Source organism: Protopterus annectens, chromosome 1.part0 (genome assembly GCF_019279795.1).
Source record: "Protopterus annectens isolate FY-2018-M chromosome 1.part0, PAN1.0, whole genome shotgun sequence".
In the NCBI taxonomy this organism is placed as follows: Eukaryota; Metazoa; Chordata; order Ceratodontiformes; family Protopteridae; genus Protopterus; species Protopterus annectens.
The window spans coordinates 1,250,979,942-1,251,003,785 of NC_056725.1; the positions used below are offsets into that span (position 1 = coordinate 1,250,979,942).

The 23,844-nt window shown below is 41.9% G+C and overlaps 1 protein-coding gene across 4 annotated transcripts in view; it reads right to left on the minus strand.

Moving 5' to 3' along the window:
- The window catches only part of ME1 (malic enzyme 1), a 1,705,192-nt gene that overhangs the window by 320,898 nt on the left and 1,360,450 nt on the right, over window positions 1-23,844 (minus strand). The gene's annotated exons all lie outside the window — the stretch shown is intronic.

Consider the following 23,844-nt stretch of genomic DNA (forward strand, 5'->3'; position numbering starts at 1 on the left):
ACATTACTAACAAGTGAAATAGAAGCATATACTTGTCTCACTTACAGAGGGCTTCAACAGCCAAGGTTAGCCAAAACACATCTGTAAGCATGAAAAAAGAGGGAAAGTATTGCTGACTTAAGGGATACTCCCTTTGGATTTATAGTAGTGTCAAGCCAATTTAAGTTTAAAGTTTAGTGATCATCAACCCCTTACCAATACCCACTCTCAAGCTATACTATACCCATCTCTCAAGGTGGGCTAGTCCAGTTAGCATTAGTACTGGGGTAAATTTAGGGGTACCCCATCCAATCATCCAGGTTTCTATAAAGGATAAGAAACACCAAGCTCCGTTTCATTAGTTTATTGCACTTTAGCACCTCGGCCAAACAGCCTTCAAGAAGTGATTCACATTACATTGTTGGCTTCTGCTTCAGGCTATAATGGATCATCTTCAGTACGGGGTTTGGGTACCCCAGCTCCGCAGATCAACTGGGCCAGTGGGAGTGAGGCAGGACGTCAGGGAGTGGTGACTGGTATTACATAAATTCTCACCCAGATGCATAACATGTTGACAGTTTTTTGAGGAAAGAGTACAAAGGGCTAATAATCCGTTTGTTGAAGTAGGACATATGAATGCTTCCAATTTTCCACCAGAAGTGCAGTCTCTAATAGAGAGTTTAAAAAGATTAATTTTTAAGGAAACTCACTGCCATTTTAATATATTGGGACTGCAACGTTATGCTGAACTTGATATCTCACCCAGGGGACAGAGGTTTCAAATGTCCCGCTACTCCCTTTGACATTGCTGAACCAGATGAAAAAGTTTTCAGAGAACGGTGGTTATCTGCGGCATATAAAAGTGTGCTACGGAATGGGTGACCATTCTAAATTGAAAGGGACCGGATACAACAGCTGAAACTTAAGGAAGTAGTATCTAAAATGCATAATGAGATTTTAGGGAAAACAGGGTCATCGAGAATGACCGATGTGTTTAATAACATGCATGACAAGTTAAATAAATTTGAGAAAGAACAGATCAATGCCAAATTGGGAAAAATCAAACGTGATATTCGGGACTATAACAATGGGAGGGCTTTTTTGTGGCGCTCCAATAAAAAGCTCTCAGCAGTCCCAGGATTCACATATGAATGAAGGGCAAGCGTAAACAGCATTCGGTATCATTTGCTTCGTCTGAGGGTACTGGTTACATTACAGACTCGGACAATAATAACCGGATGTTTCCACCTCTTCCGGTTGCACAAGTACCTGCTCTACATGAACAACGGTTTCAGAACAATGAAAAAATTAGAAAGAACTACAAGAAGCAGGGAACGTATCCAGGACAGCAACAGCAATTTGATGGATATTTTAAACAAATGCCTAAGCGAGGGTAGATGGCAATGATTATGTTCCTAATAATTGTGTTGTTCCTTAACACAGGAACAAGTTAATGTATTAAATTTGGGATTGAAATTCATCCCGATGGTTGTACCAAGAAAACATGCGATAAAACAAGAGATCTTTCGGTTGGTGCGAAAATGAGAAGTTATGTACCTACCATAACGTTCCATGTTAGTTGCCTTCTCGCCTTCTTTCTTGCTGGTTGGGTTCGGAACCGATCCTCGGCTCCGACTCAGCCATCTTCTAAAGCTCGAGAGCTATTTACTGGCTCGAGGCCTCCCCATATCCCACAATGCCTGGTGCTAGATCCCCAGATCTCGTTTGGTAGACCTAACTACAGACAAATATAAGGACACCTGTCCTAACAACATATGTTTAGCTACAGAGCTAAAAGGTTTAGGGAACAAACCAGATAAGACCCAGCCAGCTAAAAGGAACTGAGAGGGCAACTCTTCTCAGTCTATTAGGATAGGAGGATGGAGGGTGGGACGCAAGAAAGAAGGCAAGAAGACAAATAACATGGAATGTTATGGTAGGTACATAACTTCTTAATGTTAAGTTGTCTATCTCGCCTTCATTCTTGCTGGTTGGGACAGCGTCCCTAGCACCTCAGTTCTGGGTGGCTCATTGGAACAGACTCTTCAGCACAGTGGAACCAAAATCAGCTCTGCTTCTAGAGGCCACATCCAACTTATGAGAAATAAATGTATGGGAGTGGCCCATGTAGCTGCCGCACAAATGGCTTCCATTGGTAATCTTGCCTGAAAAGCTACAGAAGTAGCTAAAGCCCTAGTAGAGTGGCCTTTTGGTTTAGCAGGGAGCTGTTTGTTCCTCAATTGATAAATCAAAATAATAATAGAAGTCAACCACCTAGATAGTGTTACTTTAGACACTGGTAGTCCTTGTTTACCTTTCAGCATAGGACAGGAAGAGCTGATCTGATTTTCTAATTTGTTTAGTCCTATGCAAGTAGAAACGTAATTGTCTATGAACATCCAACTGATGTAATTTATGTTCAGCTTTGTTGAAATAATTTGGGAAGACCACCGGAAGATCAATGGACTGATTCAGATTACTCTCAGAAGGTACCTTAGAAAGGAAGGCGGGATTAGTCCTGTGCGAAACTCTGTCATTATGGAAAACTAAATAAGGAGGGCAAACACAAAGGGCCTGGAGTTCAGAAACTCTTCTGGCTGAGGTAACTGCCACAAGAAAGAGGGTTTTCCAAGAAAGAAACTTTAAGGAACATGAAGTTGCGGGTTCAAAGGGGGGCAATATTAGGGAAACTAAGATCAAATTAAGATCCTACGGAGGCGGGGGGATCTCTTACTGGGGGGCCTGAGCAAAGTAGTCCCTTTGAGAAAAGCTTTGCAAAGCTTATGGGACATGATACTAGTTTCAGATAGGCCTGTATGAAAATTTGAAATTGCGGCTAACTGAACTCTAATGGTGGCAGAAGAGGACCCAGCCTGAAAAAGTTCCGCTAAGAAATCTAAAACGTGGTGGACCGGGGCTGAAAAGGGATCTATGTTTTTAGACTCTACCCAGCAAGAAAAACGTTTCCACTTACTAGCATAAGTTTTTCTGATGGTAGATTTGTGCGAAGATAAGATGATTTCATGCAGCGATTGTGAAATGTCCGGAAGCCTGGCTAAGGTTGGAAGTGGAGCAACCAAGCAGTGAGGTTGAGAGACTGCAGGGATTGGTGGAGCCCGCCCGACTGATGGATCAGGAGGGCTGGTACTTGGTCCAGGGCTGCTCCAGGAGGTGATGATGCAGGAACAGAAACCAAATTTGTCGAGGCCAGCAGGTGGCAATGAGGATCATCTTGCATCCCAGGGCGGTAGCTTTCTGTATTAGTTTGGGAATCAGGGGAAATGGAGGGAATGCATAAAGAAGTCCCTGAGGCCAATCGTGGATTAGAGCATCTCTGGAAGGGTATCCAGGAAGAGGGAGGAGAGAAAAGAAACGGTCACACTTGCTGTTGAAGGGGGTGACGAAAAGGTCGCAGCAAGGCTGACCCCATTTGCGGAAGATTTGGTCCGCCACTGTCTGAGAGACCACTTGTGAGGCATGAGAATTGCTCTGCTCAGCCTGTCCGCTACAATGTTGGACTTCCCAGGGATGTGTGTTGCTATCAGAAACCACTGGAAGAGATCGCCCATTGCCAGAGTTTGAGTGTTTCTCAACATAGGGGATAGGACTTGGTTCCGCCCTGCTTGTTGATGTACCACACTACCGACATATTGTCTGCCTGAACTGCAATGGTCCCAGTGGGAAGAGAGTTCTGAAGAGTTTGCAATGCTAAAAGCACAGCTCTCATCTCCAAGACATTGATATGCAGATGGTACTCATGGGGTTGCCAAGTGCCTTGGACTGTTCTGCCCTGAAAGTGCCTCCCCCACCCGATCAGGGAGGCAGCCACCAAGCAAGCTGGTCTTTGCATGTCTGTGTAATCATAATCATGTGAGACACTGGAAGTTGTAGAAATGACCACTGGGTGAAAAGCAATCACTGAAGAATCCCCATAAGAAAGCAAGCCAGGGGGACTAGTATGATCGCTGCTGCCATGAGGCCCAATGTCTTTAGGACGAATCTGGCCTGAATTTTCTTGCATCCTAATGACAACTGTACATGTCGGCGAATATCTAATACTCTGTGTAACGGAAGTCTCGCTGATATGTCTTTTGTACTTAAACTTGCGCCTATAAAGGTTATAGACTGACAAGGCGACAATGCAGACTTTTCAAAATTTATTGTGATACCTAGCTTGGAGCAAGTTTGGATGGTGTCGTTCCTGGCTCGTAGCAGCTGATGTCTGGTGGTAGCAGTAAGGAGCCAGTCGTCTAGATAGGGAAACACCTGGAATCCTTGCCGTCTTAGGTGAGAGGTAACTACTGCCATACATTTGGTGAACACCCTGGGGGTTGTGATGAGACCAAAGGGCAGAGCTTGGAACTGATAATGACTGGCTCCCAGCTGGAAGCGGAGGAATCTTCTGGAGCGCCTGTCCATTTTGATACGGTAGTACGCATCTTGAAGATCTATGGAGCACATCCAATTGTCCTGACCCAAAAAGGGTAGAATGGACAAGCATGACCATCCGGAACTTCGTTCTTTGTACAGACCTGTTTAGTCTGCTGAGATCCAAAATGGGTCTCCAGTCTCATGTCTTTTTTGGTACCAAAAAGAACCTTGAATAAATTCCAGATCCTTGCTGGTCTGCTGGGACTCGTTGGATGGCTTTTTTGTAGCAGTTTTGAGATCTCTTGGACTGCTTGTTCCCTTAGACTGGGTGGAACATCTGGAAGGGATTTGTTTGACCTTAAGGGAGTATGAACAAAAGGAATTCTGTAACCTCTGGATATAATAGACTGTACCCATCTGTCTTGAGTTATGTCTTGCCAGGCTTTTGGGTACAGCGATAATCTTCCGACTGCCTCCGAAAGCGGGCAGACCCTCTGGGATGCTGGAAGGGCTTGTCAGAGAAGGAATCTCTGCTGCCTTGATTTTGCGGGCCCCCTCTGCCTCGAGGGCGGCATCTATTGTTCTCTCCTCTGCCCCTGGAGGGAAACTCACCACGTGTGTCAGGCACGGCTCCCTGGGGTTTCCAGAACCACATTTTGCCACTTTTCTGACCTTTGGGGTATGTTCTAGAAGGAGTGGAAAAACGGACTCCTACAGCAGAGAGAGTCTTGCCTTCCTGCTCACACCTGGTAAGGGTATCCTTCACCTGTGGTCCAAAAAGAGCAGAACCATCAAAAGGGGTATTGGTGAAAAATGCCTTAAAGGGGTCCGCAAATTTACATAACCGCATCCAAGCATGCCTTCTCAAGGCCACACCTGTGCCTGCGGCTCTACTCACCCCATCGGCCACATAAGAAATGAGCCGCATGGAGGAGTTCACTATCGAATTAAGAGTCGCCAGCTGGGAGATGATCTTATCCTGGGCCCCGGCAGCTGAGAGATCTTGAAGGGCATCTCCTAGCTCCTTAAGGAGATCCCTTTGAAGGCATGTAAAATGGCACAAATAGTTCAGCGACCGCATGGAAAAGGTCGCTGAGGAAAAAAATCCGCTTCCTGTATCTGTCCATCGTCCTAGACTCCTTATTAGGGGGATGGACAGACGAAGAAGTCTCAGCCAACTCCTTTTTCATGGCCGCTGCTACTACCATAGCATCAACAGGGACACCCTTTGTCAAAAATTGTTTGTCATGTGGTGCTGTGATGAATTTCGTGGGCCTTCGGGGAGTTGGTTCCACTGTGTCGCCACCACTGCCATCAGTGGATCGAAAGGCGGAGACACCCAGGAGGTTGAGGGGTGAGAACCAAACGCGTCCAGATATGCAGACTCATCCTCAGAAGGGTTAAGGATAGTCCAGTTCCCCCCCTCTGCCTAAACATCTCAAGAATGTCTGAGAAGGAGACATCTTCAGAGGGGGACGTTGGGGACCCTTCCGAATTCTCTAAGTCGGTATCTGAAGTGACAGACCTCAGGGGAGTCAACATGCTTCCTCTTACATTTCCTCTTTCGAGGGAGCTCCTCTGAATGATCAGGGGAGGCCGCAGAAGAGGACGACGTGCCCACTGGGGCGATCTGGAGCACTTGTTCTCCTCGCTTGGGGTCTGGAGGAGGGGCAGAGGCAGATGCAGGCACCATGGGGGGAGGAGCCGAAGAGGCTGATCGTGGGGCTGACTGAGGGGCCAGCACACTCCTCATGACCTCAAAGGCACCCCTTCCCGGCAGAGAAGGCGGCTCAGGCTCCGAAGAGACCGGAACCCTCCCCGACACCGAGAGGGATGGCTCCGAGGCCGATGTAGGAGCAGAGCTCACCTGCGCCAAAGCTCCGAGAGGGAGAACGGGGTCGGACAAGGGTCCGATGCCACTCACCCCCCTCAGAACCGATGAGGGAGTCTTGGCGCCCAGATCCCTCCAAGGACGGCGCCATGGAAGTGATAGGAGCCGAAGGAACCAAAAGGGTAGGTATCGGCACCGACGGTTCCACGATCCGAACCCCAACCAGCTCCGGCTCCGAACTCAAGGGGTGAGTCAAAGGAGGAACTACTGTAGAGACGGGCAGAGCCGAAACCCTGATGAGGGGGGGGCTGGATAGCATTTTAGCCAGGGCCTGTGATTTCAGAAGTCTGCTCACCACTCTCTCCAAGTCATGGTCAGACAGTCTCGAAGACCTCGAAGAGTGAGATCGGTGACTTCGCGCCGACTGTAACAGAGGCGACCCTGGAGCTGAGCGAATCGACTCTAGGGATGGGGACCTAGAACACTTTCGGCTCCCTGAAGGTTCCGACACTAGGATTGGAGCTGACTGAGAGGCAGGTACTTCGGTTCTGTCCGGAACTGAAGTCGAAGCAGACGCCACACCCGACGATGGCTCCGAGCTGGGAGTAGACAGCTTCAATGGCTTGGAGGATTTCCCTGGCTGAGTCTTAGCAGGTGACCCTTCAGGTTTTAGTAATACTCTAAGGATTAATTTATTCCAACGCACCTGCAGGACTCGGACTAAAGGCATGACGCACCAAACAAGAGTCCTGCAGGTGTAGGGCGCCCAAGCAGTAGACACAAGAAGTGTGACCATCTGTCAGAGACCTTTTCTGACAGCATGAGTCACACTTCTTGAATCCCGATACCTTAGTATCTTTGAACATCCTGTAAAAAGAAAAATCACAGGAAAAAAAGGCCAACAGTACAACAGTAGGTAACAAGTATACCACACCTTAACACACAGACACACTAACTATAATATTAATATATATATATATATATATATATATATATATATATATATATATATATATATATATACACTATAAAAAGTAAGCACTACAACTATTTCTACCTGAATACACTACAAAAGGTATTTTAGAGAACAAGGGTTAGCCTCTAACTAAAATGGCTTCCTTGAAGAGAGAAAAAGAAAGGGGGGGGGGGAAACCCTAACAGTAAAAACGAGTTTTCTAAGGGGACGGGATAGATCTAAAACTACACAGAGACAAAAATTACTAAACTACTATAATAAGAACTAAACGCTATTTAAATGAAAAATTTTTATATAAAACCTATCAAAAGTCAAAAATACGACCTGAGCCAGCAATAGCAACCTCGTAGCAGAAGCGGCAAACGAAATCTGGGGATCTAGCGCCAGGCATTGTGGGATATGGGGAGGCCTCGAGCCAGTAAATAGCTCTCGAGCTTTAGAAGATGGCCGAGTCTGAGCGGAGGATTAGCTTCGAACCCAACCAGCAAGAATGAAGGCGAGATAGACAACTTAACATTTACACCTTAAATGTTATTTTTCATTGTATAAAATATCAGAAGGCAACAATATTGATAAGAATGATTATATTAGGGAGGAAGATAATTTCCATTCATGTTTGTCTGATGTAGATGATTTAGAAACAAGTGTAAATGCATATTGTTTGAATGATAAAAGTGTGTGTTTTAAAAGCACTTTTATCCCCCCTTACACAAATGAATGTGTTAAAATTTTATCTGAGATGTTAAATTTTGCTGTGGAATAATTGTACTCTGATTTTTTTTTTTTTTTTTGCAAAGAAGAATCAAATTACCTATAACTTGACTAAACAGGAATGGAAGTCTCTGAAGGAATTGTCAAATAGGAAGGACCTAATTATTAAACCAGCTGACAAAAGCAGTAAAATTGTAGTGATGCATTATACTTGATATTTGCAGATGTGCATGGAACATTTACAAGACAATACTGTGTATGAAGTAAGTAGCATGGAAGTGTATTTAGAAGCCACAGAAAAATTTAGACATTTATTAAATAAGAGATGCCGGTTAGGATATATTACAGACCAAATGGCCATATATCAGGGACTAAGCTAAATACACTACAATGGAACCCAAATATGTATTGGGTTTTGATTGATGTTAAGAGCCTGCATATGAATATCAAACAAAGATGGAATAGCAGCCACACGATATTTTCTTGAAGACAGTCCAGTGTGCAATTATGTTATAGAACTATTGCAATTTTGCCTTGTAAATATCTTTTTTAGTTTTAATAATGTGATACATCAACTGCAAGGCACTGCCATATCTTTTGCCCCCATGTATGCCAATTTATTTATGGGTAAATTTGAAATAGATTACGTTTATAAACATCCCTTTTATCAACAATATGTGGTATTTTGTGTTTGATATACTGATGATTTAATATTTATATGTGAGAATAGGAAACAGTATGTTTGAGTTTATAAAGGATTTGCATTGTAATGAGTACGGGCTGCAGTTTTATGGTTTACAGTGTGGTGAAGTAGTTAATTTTTTGGATTTATGCTTATGTGGGGATAGTGATCAGTTTATTAAGACATCCATCGGAAAGTTAGGGAGGGGAGCCAATTTTTGCATGGCACTACTTGCCATCCAGTACATACAGTTCAAGCTCTTCCTTATGGAGAATTATAGAGGGTATGTAGAAATTGCAATGACAACTTAGATCTAGAGAAGGAAATCAGACAAACAATGGTGATGTTTATACAAAGGGGATATAATAAAGAAACTTTGAACGTGGCAGTTAAAGATTGGCTCTGCCCAACAAAGAGGTAATGAACCAAATAATGGGCTATTTAAAGTGGATGAAAAGGATAAAATATTTTTTGTAACTACAAATATTTTAAGTGATAAAGTGAAAGATGTTGTTACTAATTATTGGGATTTTTTTTTTCTTTTACAGAAAGATGTTTTGTTGCACAAAATTAAGAAAATGTGTATGTCCTATAAGAGAGGACAGAATTTAAATAGGTTGGTTAGAGCGTATTTTATATTACCTGAAAATGGCCTTCTTAAATCTCCTAGGAGGTCTAGTGGAACAATGATATGTAATAATTGCAGTGTATGTAAATATATAGTCCCCACCTTTTATTGTGATCAATAAAAGGAAATTTGATTTTAGCGGCTATTATGGGTGTAATACGGAGGGGTATTTATTTATTGTCCGAGGTGCCCCTGCAACCTTTTTTATATAGGACAGAGTAAGAGAAAGTTTAAAATAAGGTTGCAGGATCATATCAGGGATATAAAAAAGAAAAAAAAACTGAAAGCTCTGTAGCCATGCATTTTTTAGATAAGCATAATGGGGATCATACTTTACTCCAGGCAACTATTCTGGAAAAAGTATTTGTAAAAATAGGAGATGAAGGTTTGATAAAAAATATGTTGCTAACTAAAGAAGCAACATATATTTTAAAGTATAATACCCTCCATCCAGGAGGGCTCAACTTAGAATGAGACTGGAAATGTTTAATGTAATTGTTTTTTTTAAGTAACTATGCGTATTGGATAATTGATTAATTGAGGGTCTTTTTATAGGGAAGGTTTTATGTAATGTGCATCACTTCTTGAAGGCTGTTTGGCCGAGGCACTAAAGTGCAATAAACTAGTGGAACGGAGCTTGGTGGTGTTTCATATTTATTTCCTTGATGTTTGCTGTGGTTTTATATTCTACGAAGGGTAAATTACTACAGTGATTAACCTGCAGGGGCAGCTTTTTCCAGAGTTAGGGGAAGTGTTACATAACGAATCTCTCTCTCCCCACTGCATTCTATCCACTGAAGATGATTTAGGTTTGTAGTTCTTGTGTTTCCCAGGATATTATTAGACTTGTAGATATACAGAAAATAACAGACAACTGGGCCTCTAATGTCACGGCAGGTGAAGTACAGATCATCTTCACAGTCTACAAGATACCAACTGTAAAGGGATATAATTTCTAGCCTCTTCTCTTAGGTCAAAGTCTTTTAAGCCTGAAATAATCTTAATTGGGAACCTCTGGGGCCTCTATAGTTGTTTGACATGTTGAGTGAGGTACATTTAAAAATCATGTAAAGATGTTTTTACCCTGCAATTATAAATGTACATCATGTGTAACTTAAATGTGGAGTTTTTCTCTCTGGGCCACTGCTGAAAATGGGTTTTGCCCAGTCATACTTTTCTAGGTCAATAAATAATTCCCAAAGGGGCATTGTGTTCTATAATTGGCTTAATCTGTGCAGAGTATAAAAATGATAAATGACATCTTCAGAACTGGATGATGCATCCTAGATTATTAGCTGAGCTAAGTAGAAGGATTTTTTGACTAATGTTACCACGACTGAAAGCAGAGAGTCAGTCAAGCCCAAGTTCCTGACTACATTTTTATTTTGGTAGTGAAGTACTGCATATATGTTGAGGGTAGGTGTTGCTTACCAAACAAAACAATACTTTTTTTTAGCTCATTTTCATTACATTAGGTATTAACCAGGGTATAAGTTATGAAGGGTACAGGTGTAATGGGGGTCTGGGACAACAACATTAAATTTGCGATCATATGCAAACTTGATTCACCAAAGGTCCTGGTTCTCATTTCGGAAATCAAAGTAAATGCTAAACAGGAGAGGTCCCAGTAGAGATCCTTGGGGGACTCTGCTGATTACCTTCAATCTTTCACATGAGGTACCCTGCCACATGAACTGAATGGGTTCTGTCTTTCAGCCAGTTTGCTAGCCAACTTACCACATAAGGTCTTTACTTAAAGCATTTAGCTTATGTATAATGTTATTAAATGCTTTTACTGAGTTAACTTTGTGAACAGCATAACCACTGTCAACAGCCTGCGTGACCCCCCCCCGAAGAAAATTAAAGTTAATAGGCAGGATCTCCATTTAACAAACCCAAAGTAAAGGTCAAGCCTAATGAAATGTTGATGATATAATTAACAAGATCAGTCAAGATATGGTTCACAGCTTTACAGATCAAGCTTGTAAGACTGATGGGTCTATAATTGTTGGGATCCATAATAGGGCATTGCCACTGCTGCAGTGCCCCATAATTTAGGAAAAATCCAGTGGCTAAACTTAGGTTAAACAAGTTGAAGAAAGGGCATGATTTGACGCTATATGTTAAATATTCGGGTATGTTGCCAGGTGTTATTGAAATATTTTTGGACTTTGACAGCACTATCACATGTTCCTTTGTGATAAAAACAGGGTGTAGGGGATTCTGGAACAGGTTTGAGTTTAGATAGGTGTTTGGGGCTGAAGTCTCCCCTAAACAGTGGCAATGTATGTTGCATTGTGGTGGGTGTCTCCACCATTAGGATAGGTACTGAGTGGGTGTCCCCAAAAGGATAGGCTCTGAGCGGGTGTCCCCAATAAGATAGGCTCTGAGCATTGTTTGGTATTGTTTCCTAGTTCCTAATGTAGCTAAACATGACCTGTAGATATCCTTAGCTTCAGAAGCTATCCTAAACTCAAAGATGGTTTGCTTTACTAGTCAACAGCATTTTTCAGTTCCATTGTAATGTATTTGTATACTATCCTCATTATGAGAAGTGTTGGATCTGCTATAGGAATTAAACTGTACAAGAGAAAAAAATATTTTGCTTTTGACTATTCCATTGTATTTTGCTCTGGTTGGGACTGCTAATTCTATAAAATTGTTTAAGTGGGTGTAGCACCCCTTTGTGAAGTTGACTGTTGTCAGTTTCTGAGCTGGTGCAGTCATGGATGACTTTTGAGATTTTGTCATATAACTATGAGGTGTGCTTACTTGCAATACTTAAAATTCAGAGATGCTAGTTTCAGAGGCTTTGGAAACGTTGAAAGCAAATGTTACAAGTTAATGATCAGACTCAAATGTGGAAGGACAGACCAGGGGAATAGTACATGAAGAGGCTATACTGATGAGGACCAATAGTAGAATGCATTTATTAACATGAAGTACTCTCTACTGAGGATTCCTTAGCTGGATTAAATCAGATGCTGTAGCCACCAGGGTGGAAAAGCTAGATTAAATTTCTGGCAGTAACCACTGGGGCAGAAGGGCTAGATTAAATGTCAGGCACTGTCCACCAGTGTGTAAAGAGCTGAAGGACTGCACAGAGAGCAAACACAGTGGAGTCCTAAAACTCTGACATCTCAAAGGAGGTCCGACTCCCACAGTTGCAGACAAAATAATGCTTGGTGAAGGTGTGCACAATGGAGACTGAGTGACCACAGCACAGATGCATGTAATGGAGGTGGTCTTGAATCAAACAGTGGAAAAAGCTACTCCTCTAGTGGAGTGACCTCTGGCTATAGCATTTGCTAGTGACCCTGATGGCAAGAGACAGTGCAGCAGGTGATCAACCTTGAGTGCCTGCTTGGCAATCATAAGCCTGAATTTCCTTGACGCACCGTAGACAAACATGTTTACCTATCTAAATCTATGCACCAATTTCATGCAACAAAAGAGCTAATGGTGCAAATCCCTGGTATGAAGGGTCCCCACTCCTCTGATTTATAGTCTTGCAAAGAGACTAGACAGGTTGACAGACTAGTTAATGGATAATTATAAAACAACCCTCAAAGAATCAGGGTTTATCAGGAGTGATGTGTTTTTAAAAAACATGTGGCTCTCCGTAAAAGCCACCCAACAGCTTGAAGAGCTGGTGCTAGACCACAGTCCTGCCCACTGCAAGGCTATGATTTATAGACCCAGATGAAAAAATACCATAGTTCCATGGAATGTCAGATGCCGTCATACTGGTGTCAGAGGAGTAAAGATCACCTACTTGTTGAATGACCAGTAGTACAGGGTACTGCTTTGCCTCAAACAGAGAGGTTCTGAATTTGAGGCAGGGGTCTGCTAAGTGGAAGGTTTCCTTGCTATTTCAAAAATCTCTCTTCTAGATGATAAACTGGGCAAGATCATGGAGGTCTACATCAGACATAAGGCCTGAGGTGGAGCCAGAGGTAACCTTTGGCTTGGAATCAGATTACAAGGAAGCCAACAGCTTGGAAACAAAGCTCTTATTAGCCACCAAGGGGACACAAGAATGAGGTTGAGTCTTAATTCCCTCTTAAGTGTCAAACAAGTAAATATCTGCAGTACCCCACTTCTATGGACAGATGACTCCATAGTTCTGGGGCAGAAATGGCTTAGTGTCTATCACCTTGTGCTCTTCCACAGAAGTGTGAGCTGTCAAGGAAGTGATCCCTCTGATTACCAGCACACTGCCAGTTGAGCAAGATTTCTCGGCAAAACAGGGTACAATTATTGCTTGCTTAGTTAGGCATTACATGACTTACTGTCTTACTGATAAAATGAGTAAAGCCCCCCCCCCCCAAAAAAAAGCTGCATCTCCATATAAAAAAAAAACTCCTCCTACTTCCACAAAGAGGTGATGTTGCGCCATATCCTCTATGGGGAACTACAATTCTTACATCATTTGTGATCCTGGGTGAGGCCCCTAGCCAATAAGGAAAGCATCAATCATGAGCTGCAAGGATATTCAGCTGCAATACAAATTTGCTGGGAAGATCAATGGAACTGTCCATAACTCCAAGGCCTGTCAAAAAACACCAAAAATAGGTTATGACTGTATGATGGTGCTGAAGCCACAGACACCTGAGACTCAAATGTAACACTAAAATCCTCATGGGTGCATGCACTACCTAACTTCTGGCTAGAAGTATTAACATCTTTACGCAAAGATTTAGTCCTGAGTAAGAACTACTTATATGTGCACCCTGAACAGACACCAACCTGGTTAACAGGAAAAACAATACTCTTCCTTAAGAGTGAACCTGCAAGCTATCCTAAAAACTATAGACAAATAAATTACTTTATAAAGACGTATAAACTATATACTGGAACTGATGCCATCAGCGTTTATAGTCATTTAGACAAAAACTCAATCACAGGAATGTAACAAAAGAAAGTCATATGGAACAAAGGATCATTGCTGTTAAATAATGTCATAACGGAGAATTGTAAAAAGGGGAAGAATCTAATTAAGGCATGAACAGATTACAAAAAAAGAAGCATTTGACAGCATCCCACATTCATGGATAAAGGAGTGCTTACAGATGTGTAAGACACATGCTACACTGATCAACTACATTAAAGTGACTGAAATAGTGACAAACCACTCTGCAGTTAAGCTACGATAAAGGACAAATTATTATTCCGGGGATAAAAATTCAAAGGGGTATATTCTAAAGTGACACTGTCACCACTGCTCTTTTGTCTTGCCTTTAACCCATTAAGCTGTCTACTTAAACAGATTAGGTCATGGTTACAAACTGGCTCCCAAACAGCAACAAAGTGTAAAGACTTAACTCTTTTTGTGGATGATTTAAAACTATATAGTTCAACAGATGAGGGACTGAAAGCACAATCGGAAGTGGTCAAAAGTCTCAGATAAGAATATCATTTGGTTTAGATAAATGCGCAAAAGCACATTTAAAGCAGGAAAGCTGCAGTACCAAGAAAATATCAGTCTGGAGCAGGAATGTGATGCAAAGGAACGTGAGCCGTAGGGAGTGTATAAACATTTGGGAACTGAAAGATTGACAATAAAACGTGAACAAATACTAACAAAACACAGTAAGGAATATTTAAAATTACTAAAATTAATACTGAAAGCAGCCTTGACATCTAAAGTCCAAACTATAAACAAATTTGCACTTCCTGTTCTAACTTGCAATTTTGCGGTGGTCGACTGGCTACAAAAGGCAACGGATCAGTAGGACAGAAAAATGCTTCACGCCTATCAAACAATATAGAAAAATCAGTGTATATCAAGATTACACATTCCTCATTCTGAAGGAGGTATAGGCCTCCTAGAATTGATTACATGTATAAATCTGAAATCATAGGACTGCATACATATCTGCTGACCTCACCAGATAGAAACATAGTGAAAGTTTTAAAACATGAAGAGAACACATCTAAGACGACTTCCCTGCTTAGTTTAGCAGAGGCATATCGGTGTCGAGTGGGAATAAAAACCAAACCAGAAGTAGACAAAAATCAGGCAGCAACTGAATGTGCCAAAAAACAGAGAATATGAGGAGAATCAGATGAGAAGTTAAGTGTGGAAGGTATAAATATAGTTGCAAGTACAGAAAAATCCTAGAACAACTTCATGTTGATCAGGATCTGACAAAGGAATGTTTAAGGAGAGGTGAATTTAAACCAAAAGATGAACGGCTGTTAGCATCCCAGGATACTGGACTATGTCTATATTGGTTTACAAAGTCCATTGAATATGTGGGAGAAAACAAATAAAGGTTCTGTAAAACAGAACTGGAAACCATCACACATCTTGCTGCTGGATGTGATATACTAATGGCAGAGGTAATGTATACTGAAAGGCATAATAATGTGGCAAGAGTGCTGCACTGGAGATTGTGCAAACACTGCATTAATGAAGTAGCTGAGAAGCATTGGAAACATGAGCCACAAAGCATTAGAAAGAATGAAGTCTATATCACGTGGGATTACCCATTACCAACAGTTTAAAAAACAGATGTGAGAAAACCAGCTATAGCAGTCCATGAAAAGAAAAAAAAAGTAGCATTGATCATTGAAATTGCTACAACCCAGTGATTACAGTGCCATATGTACAGGGAGACACAGTCCTAAAATACCAGGATTTGCAGGCAGAAACAAGGGCAATATGGAAGAAGGAAACCCAAATGGAGTACCTCAGGGTTCAGTCTTGGGGCCGCTCTTGTTTGGCATCTACTTCTCTGAAGTACAGGTCAACACTAAGGGACTCTGGCTAACAAAGTTTGCAGATGACTGCAAACTGGGAGCCATTATTGAATCCCCAAATGATGTGGATACTCTACAAAAGGGCCTTACAGAAACAGATGCTTGGTGCCAGAGCCATGGGCTCAAGCTCAATGCCAAGAAATGTATTGTTATCCCCTTTGGGAAAAAACATGTATCCATGAATTACCATATAGGTGGCAGTACACTAAACACAGAAAGTGTGATAAGAGACTTAGGGACACAGGTGGACAGTGGTCTCACCTTCGATAACCACATCACCACAACAGTCAGGAAATCCTTCTATGTGGCACACCATCACGAAGGGCTTTTCATCCAGAAAGAAGGAGGTCATTGTCCCACTGTACTCATCCCTCATTAGACCCATTATAGAATACAACGCCCCATTTGGTATGTACCTCTCAAGACATCTGCAACAACTGTAAAGGCCTCAGAAATACCTCACTAAAAGAATCACAGGCCTAAAGCAGATGCCCTACACTGACCGCCTTAAAAAACTCCAGCTATACTCTGTCGCATATCGTCTACTCAGAGGCGATCTCTGCTTAACATACAAGGCCATGTCAAACCCAGAGCTGTTGGACATGCTACACTTAAAGAAATCCCAATCCCTCAGAGCTACACGCTCCAGGGATCTAAACCTTGTCATCACAATAAACAAAACATGCTGGAGGGATAGGTTCCTGACCCAGAGACTCCCCAGACTCTGGAATAGATTGCCCATACACATCAAGCAGAGTGCCTCTTTGGACCTCTTCAAGAGGAACCTTGACAATTGGATGGGAGAAAGGAAATTCACCCCAGGGATCACGTCAGTCGCCCTGCTAGACAGGGGTCCAGGAAAGTAAATAATGTGGGAAGAAATAGCCAGGGAATTGTTATGGCTAGGCTTGTATAGGCCCTAGGGCTGATAGCCTAGTACCAACCTATGAACCTATGAACCAGACAGTTAAAATAGTAGTAGGAGCAATGGGTCTCACAAATTTACTACAGATACATGTAACTCTGTATGAATTGCAGGAGTCGTCACTTCTAGGCACATTGAGTGCTGCAAAGAGCAGTTTTGGCTGACATCAAATACTGAAAATACTAATTTCACAACTTTAATCATACTTTGACTTAGCAATGGGATCCATTCCTGTCATGGTATTAGAAACAGAAGAGACTTTGAGAAATTAAAAAAGTAGAAAAGGCGCAAGTATAATGGCAACTACTAAGCATAAAAAGGGCAACAGAGTCCAAGTATTGACTATGTTGTACCTTTACCGAATCAGCAAAGAACATTACATCCGGAGACCTCTTCAAAGACAAGATGAGGAAATTCACTAAACAGGAGTCAAAAATGACCTGCAGTCCAATTTAGTGTGACACTTAGGAACTGCAACTATGGAGTATGTGATACAGGGAATACATTTCTCTTTTGTTGACCAAGTTAGTGCTTCAAGGCTACTGGCCTCTTCAGGGAGATCAGAGGTGATATTTAAACTAACAGGGAAAATGTGGCCAGGGAACATCAGGAAACTTCCCCTACTCTTCTCTGATAGGTGTCATGGGATCTTTTACATCCACCTGAGCATCTACAAACTTAAGCAGATTTGGACCTTGGTTTAATATCTTAGCCAAAGGGTAACATACTCAAGGAGTACAGGCCACTGCATATGCTGCACTGATGTCAGCAATCCATCCATCTGGTGTGGTATTAGAGCCTACAGCCTTCTGCAACAAAAGCAAGTGTGCTTACCAGTTACGTCAAAGACAGTTCTATACTTCCATAGTAGCTAGGCTTGTAAATGCCCTCGGGCAGATAGCCTAGTATGAACCTATGAACCTATAAGGTTCTGTAACTTTTTCAGAGCCTTCCTAAACCAGAATGCCTGGAACAGAGGAGATGAACACCTGAGTGTACTAACCTCTGACACAGGAGATGAATAAATTCTTGCCACATGTGCATGGAACTCTGGACTCTGTGCCAGGTGACAAAGTGCTACAATATCTGGAACTTGCACTAGACAGAAGAGATCACACAGAAGTCAGCAGTATGATGCATGGATAACAACACTACACACTCAGGTTGTGCTTATAAAAGGAGTCTGCTTTCTCAGGAACCAAAGGAGTTCAGTTATGGTATCTCTAGGCTGCTTAGATAGCAACCTTTATAACCATTACCACAGGGGATAAAAATTAGGGTTCCTCATGAGAGGGATGTCGCTACGCAAATGGATAAACTTTGGTTTGTTTTAAAAATATAAAATGGGTATGGAATATGTGCTATGGTACTTCAGCTAACTTTAAAAAAAAAAAAAAAAAAAAAACACGAATACAAGTTGGCTTACATATCCACATCAAGCTACAATGAGCCATATACAAAAGGACTATTATCAGCGATACTGTTAATAAAGACTACTGCATGAATCTAAGATAATCCTTCAGAAGAAAGGGGGAACCTGGATGGACCATTCCAAATTAGAACCTGTATAGTTCAATGAAAAAAACAAGACAAACAAAAGGCAAAAACAAACATCCAGAATATGATCTCCCCTGGGTGACATCTTTCTAGTACACTACAGCCCGATTCTGTATGGCTTACGCCACCCCTTGATTTGAGTATACTGTTGTCCTTTTTAAGGTTTAGTTTACTGTGCCTCTGTCTAATAGTGACACAAACCTACGATCCCCCATCCACCTATCGAGATTCTTCTTGAAGAGATTCAGTGAGGTGCTCTGCCTCACATGAACTGGAATTCTATTCCAGAGCGAAGGGAGCCTCTGGGTTATGAACCTGTCCCTCCAGCAAGTTCTATTTATTTCTGTGCTGAGGTTCAAGTCCCTCGAGCGTGTGGCTCTAAGGGATTTAGATTTACGGAGGTGGAGCATGTCCATTAATTCTGGATTTGACATAGCTTTGTATGTCAGGCATAGATCGCCTCGACGTAGGTGGTATGCAACTGAGTAGAGCTGGAGTTTTTTTAACAGGGCAGCACATGGCATCCGTTTGAGACCCTTGATCCTCTTGGTGAGATACTTTTAGGGTCTTTCTAATTGCTGCAGGTGTCGGGTAAGGTACATCCCAAAAGGGCCATTGTATTCTATGATGGGCCTGATGAGGGATGAATAAAGGTGCATGATTACCTCTCTTGATCTAGATGTGAAACCCTTTGTGATGAGGTGGGCTATGTAGAAGGTCTTTCTAACCACTTTGGCAATGTAGTTTTCAAAGGAGAGATTGCTATCAACTTGGGTCCCCAGGTCCCTAATAACTTTCTCTGTACTTAATGGGTTACCGCCTATGTGGTAATTTGTGGGCACATTGTTTTTGCCAAAGGGTATGACTATACATTTTTTGGCATTTAGCTTTAAACCATGGCGCTGGCACCAGTTATCTGTCTCTGTGAGACCTTTTTGAAGGATCGTGTCAGCTGGAGAGTTGATTATTGTGCCCAGTTTGCAGTCATCTGCGAACTTGGTGAGCCACAGTCCTCCCACGTTTGCCTGTACCTCGGAAAAGTATATACCGAACAAGAGTGGTCCCAGGACAGAACCCTGTGGGACGCCACTTGTGACCGGTTTCGAGTCTGACATGGCTCCAGCAACTCTCACTCTGTGGGTTCTGTCTTTGAGCCAGTTTGCGACCCATCTTGTGACATAGGGGTTTATATTTAAGCTGGATAGCTTATCTATGATGCCAGAGTGGGGTATTGTGTCAAATGCCTTTGCAAGGTCCAGATAGGCTGTGTAGACTACCTTCCCTTCATCTATGGCTTTGGTGACTGTTTTGAAGAAGTCAACCAGGTTCAAAAGGCAGGATCTGTCCTTGACAAAGCCGAACTGGGTAGGATCTAGTGTCTGTAGGTCCCCAATGTCTTTATGAGCTCCATGATGATCCTCTCCATAGCCTTGCAGACTAAGCTAGTCAGGCTTATGAGGCAATAGTTTCCAGGGTCTGTAGAGGCTCCACCTTTGTGGTGTGGGACCACTGCTGCTGTACGCCATTCTGTGGGCACATATCCTGTAATGAGGCTGAGATTGTATAGCTGTTTTATTTGAGGGATTAGTTCCTCTTGGAGTTCATGTAGGATGCAACCTGGGATGCCATCTGGTCCCATGGAAGCAGTGTTTTTTGCTTTGGAAAGGGCAGCCTTCACCTGAGCATCAGAGATGTTTGGGAGGCAGCCCTCTGCCGGGATAGATACTTGCTCTTTTGGGCATACATACACACACATAATATATACACACACAAACATATGCATAAACACATTACACACACTTATCTACACTCTTACACAGCATTACCAATATCTGCTTTCCTCCAAGCAGCTGACCACCAACTACCACCAGGTGCTCTTCTTGTTCACTGGGTCTACCAGACACATTCTAGGCTCTTCTGAGCTCAATGTGACCCACATCCAGGGGAGGTGATGCTGGTGCTGCATATGATACTGCTGCCAAGGAGAGTTACCCTAACTCCTGCCACCCCATGGCAGCTTTGTGGCTCCATAATTGCTGCCTTCAGAAGATGCATGCTTATTTCCATGCATGTGCAACCTCCCGATTAAAAGGCTGTTTATGCAGCAAGGATCTTACCAGGCTTGTAATGCTCCTGCGGCAGTGAGCCAAGGCTGCCTCCTCAGAGGATGGCAAGCCAGTCTCAGCCACTCACTCCCATCCTCCCCCTGCAGCCCTTCTAGCACACATGCTATTAATCAAGCACTGGTAAGGAACTCAGGGCCATGCAGCCTTATACATTGTCAGTAGTTTGTTTATATGCTGGTGCTTCATCAAAGCTACTAAAAATTCACCTAAATGTGCCAGTTTTGTGCTATTCACTAAAAACTGCAGTTCAAACATACATACTGCACAGAAAAATAATTCCAAAACAGCAGAAGCCCATCTACACATATACTTTGTTTTAAAAAAGCAAAACAAAATAAAATATGATTCACATCTCCCATTCACTCAAGTTAGAGACAGACAGTACCCAAGAGAGGGAGAGTAACTATATAAAATTCACAAACTTCTTCTAAGAAATACTGTCCTAAATCACCCCTGTACCACATAACTAAAACACTGACCATAACTAGAAAATCAGCAAACAGTGGTATTGGCAAAACAGACCTGGATTCTATGTACACTAAATGAAAAATATCTGCAGTATAATTTAGGGAACTGGGATTATGACTTGAGGCTTGTAGCTTTGCCACTTGTCATAAAACTTGATTCCACAACTAGCTAATCAGTAAAACACATCACTAGCAAATATGGAAAAAAAAACTCAGCAAAGTAGTAGAAGACCACATCTCCATTTATAAAGCTACAGAAATTACATAAATCCATATTCAGCAGACAACAAAGCAGTATTTAAAAAAATTTTGCAAATGAATGAAATATATACAGTCTGGTTAGTATAATAAATGAAGTTATCTTGTACTGTAGGATTAGAAAAATTAATACTCGTACTGAAACATGTTCCCAAAACCATTTATTACACCCCCATATTCTATATTTATACAAATGTAGTGCATGGAGTGTGGTGGTGATTATACTTGGATATCCTGAAAAAGAAAAATCAGTTAAGCACTTCTATAGCACAAAATGTAGTCTTAAATGTTAAACACTCCCTGCCTCAGCTTCAGTTTAAAATCAGGTAGCACTCTAAACAGTTAAACCTGTCAGTACTGACAAGCAAGCGACAGCGGCAGAATAAAAAAACATTTATTTCTGCCTACTGTCTGTGCCAGTTATGTGCCCCTGACTTCTAAAATAACAATCTTTTACACTGTATTTCTGATAGTACTCACTAAGTGCTTTACAGCTGTGAAAGCCAGCAAAACACCAAGTGATTTTTCTTCCTGTAACTAGTAGCACATGGAGCATATGAAGCTCCATTCACTACAAGGATTTATGATCAGGTCTGGTGTATTTCTTAGCTTTATTATGCTTTCTCGACATGGATGCCAAGACTTGCCTCTCAAGCTTTGCTCTCAAGGTTAAATATCGTGCATATATGTTTCAAACAAATAAGCCAATTATGACTGGTGACCCGCTCATAATCCTCTATATTATATACACGTGTATTTACATAAAAATATATAAATCTATATGTACATATACATGCAGACATATGTTTGCTGTAGAAACACAAGTTGAAGTAATTTACAGTAGCAACTTCTTTACACTGTTTACATAAAAAAAACTCAGCTTGACATTTGCTCTATATATTATACCAAGTCATTAAATCGCAAGTGTCAACTTTGCACAAGTTGTGGGTGAAAAGGGTCCTTCAACCAACCCACTTGCTAGATTAATACACTGAAATATTACAATATACATATATACAATGTAAAATGGGTACATGTACAACACATTTCCATGAAAGTCAAAGTTTAAACAAATTTCATTGACACAATAATTAATGTTTGCACAATGACAGATATTTATTTTTATTTATTTTACATTTGTTAACAGGGAGAGTCTGACTGGATGCATGTCCATTTTCAGCAGAGGCCCAAGGAGAAAAGCTCCACATGTACAAAAAGATGACAGTCAATATTCATGGTTACATTAAAATATGTAACATCTTAAAATTTCAATAGGAGGTTATATATATACATGGTTACATTGAAGTTTAAAGATCATTGTAGGTTTATAGTATGACATATGTACAGCAATCATAGCAAAGCATTTGAGTGTATAGAATGGCATGATACTTAAAGGTCATGAGTGACTACCCGGAGAAAAAAGGTGGTTAGTGAGAAAAAGGTGTTTAGTTAAGAGAATAGTTCCTGGAAAATGGATGTAGAAGGGTTGAAGACATATTTGTATAAAAGCTAGGATAATAGGATACAAAAGAGGAGGTAAAGACAAGGGATTTAAATGGTTAGCGTAGGGAGTTAGAAACACAGCATTCTAAAGTTGAGTATAGGAAGTTAGGTTAGATTTAGTGAGTGTTGTTCTGAAGGTTATAGAGAAGTAGATATAATTAGGGTGGGTTTAGGTAGAAGGTTTATTCCAAATTGCATCATTTACCTTCAAGAGTTTCATGTAACTTGAGTTAGCCTGGGTCTAGACATGGACAGCCAAGGAAGGTGAGTTATAGGACAGGTTGGGACGGGAACAATCAGCTGTGTAGGTGGTTGGGCTAGTACACCACCATGCACAGAGAGAGACTAGACTAAGAGGACTGGAGGTGGGGAAGCAGATAAAGTAGTGTAGGAGAGGGGGTAGTAGATAAAGAGTACAGTACAGTGTATGGGCAATTAGGAGCTGAAAAGAGGTGGATTCAGGCCGCCATCTAGTGGTCAAACCTTGTAACTACAGAATGTTCCTTACAGAGCCCGAGGCTGGAGAGCCTATGTACTGTGGACTTCTGGTGGACCTGGAAAGGGTATAGAGCGCTAAGTAAATGGGTATAGAGAAGGGGAATGGTGGCTGCCGCAGAGTCAGAAATACAGTGAGTTCTATCCACCTAGTCAGGTTGTGGGAAGAGCGTTTAGGTTTTGCACAAATCAAGAGTATACAGACATACTTTAGTTAGGTTTCCCTTGAAGCAGTAGTAGTTATTCCTTCAGGGATTGGTTTTTCAGGACCTTGGCACTATACAGTTGGTTTCTTCACCACTTCCAGCAGGATTAAAAGTAGTGTGAACGTACGGCAGGGCAGTTTATTTAGGTTTCCCTTGAAGCAGTAGTAGTTATTCCTTCAGGGAATAGGTTGTTCAGGATCTTGGCAGAATACAGTTGGTTTCTTCACCACTTCCAGCAGGATTAAAGATAGTGTGACCGTAGGGCAGGGCAGTAGGTGGAAGAGACTCAGAGCAGGAGCTCGCAGCCGAGTGTGAGAGCAAGGGTGTATAGATATTGCAAAAAGTCAAGACATAGATGGCAGTT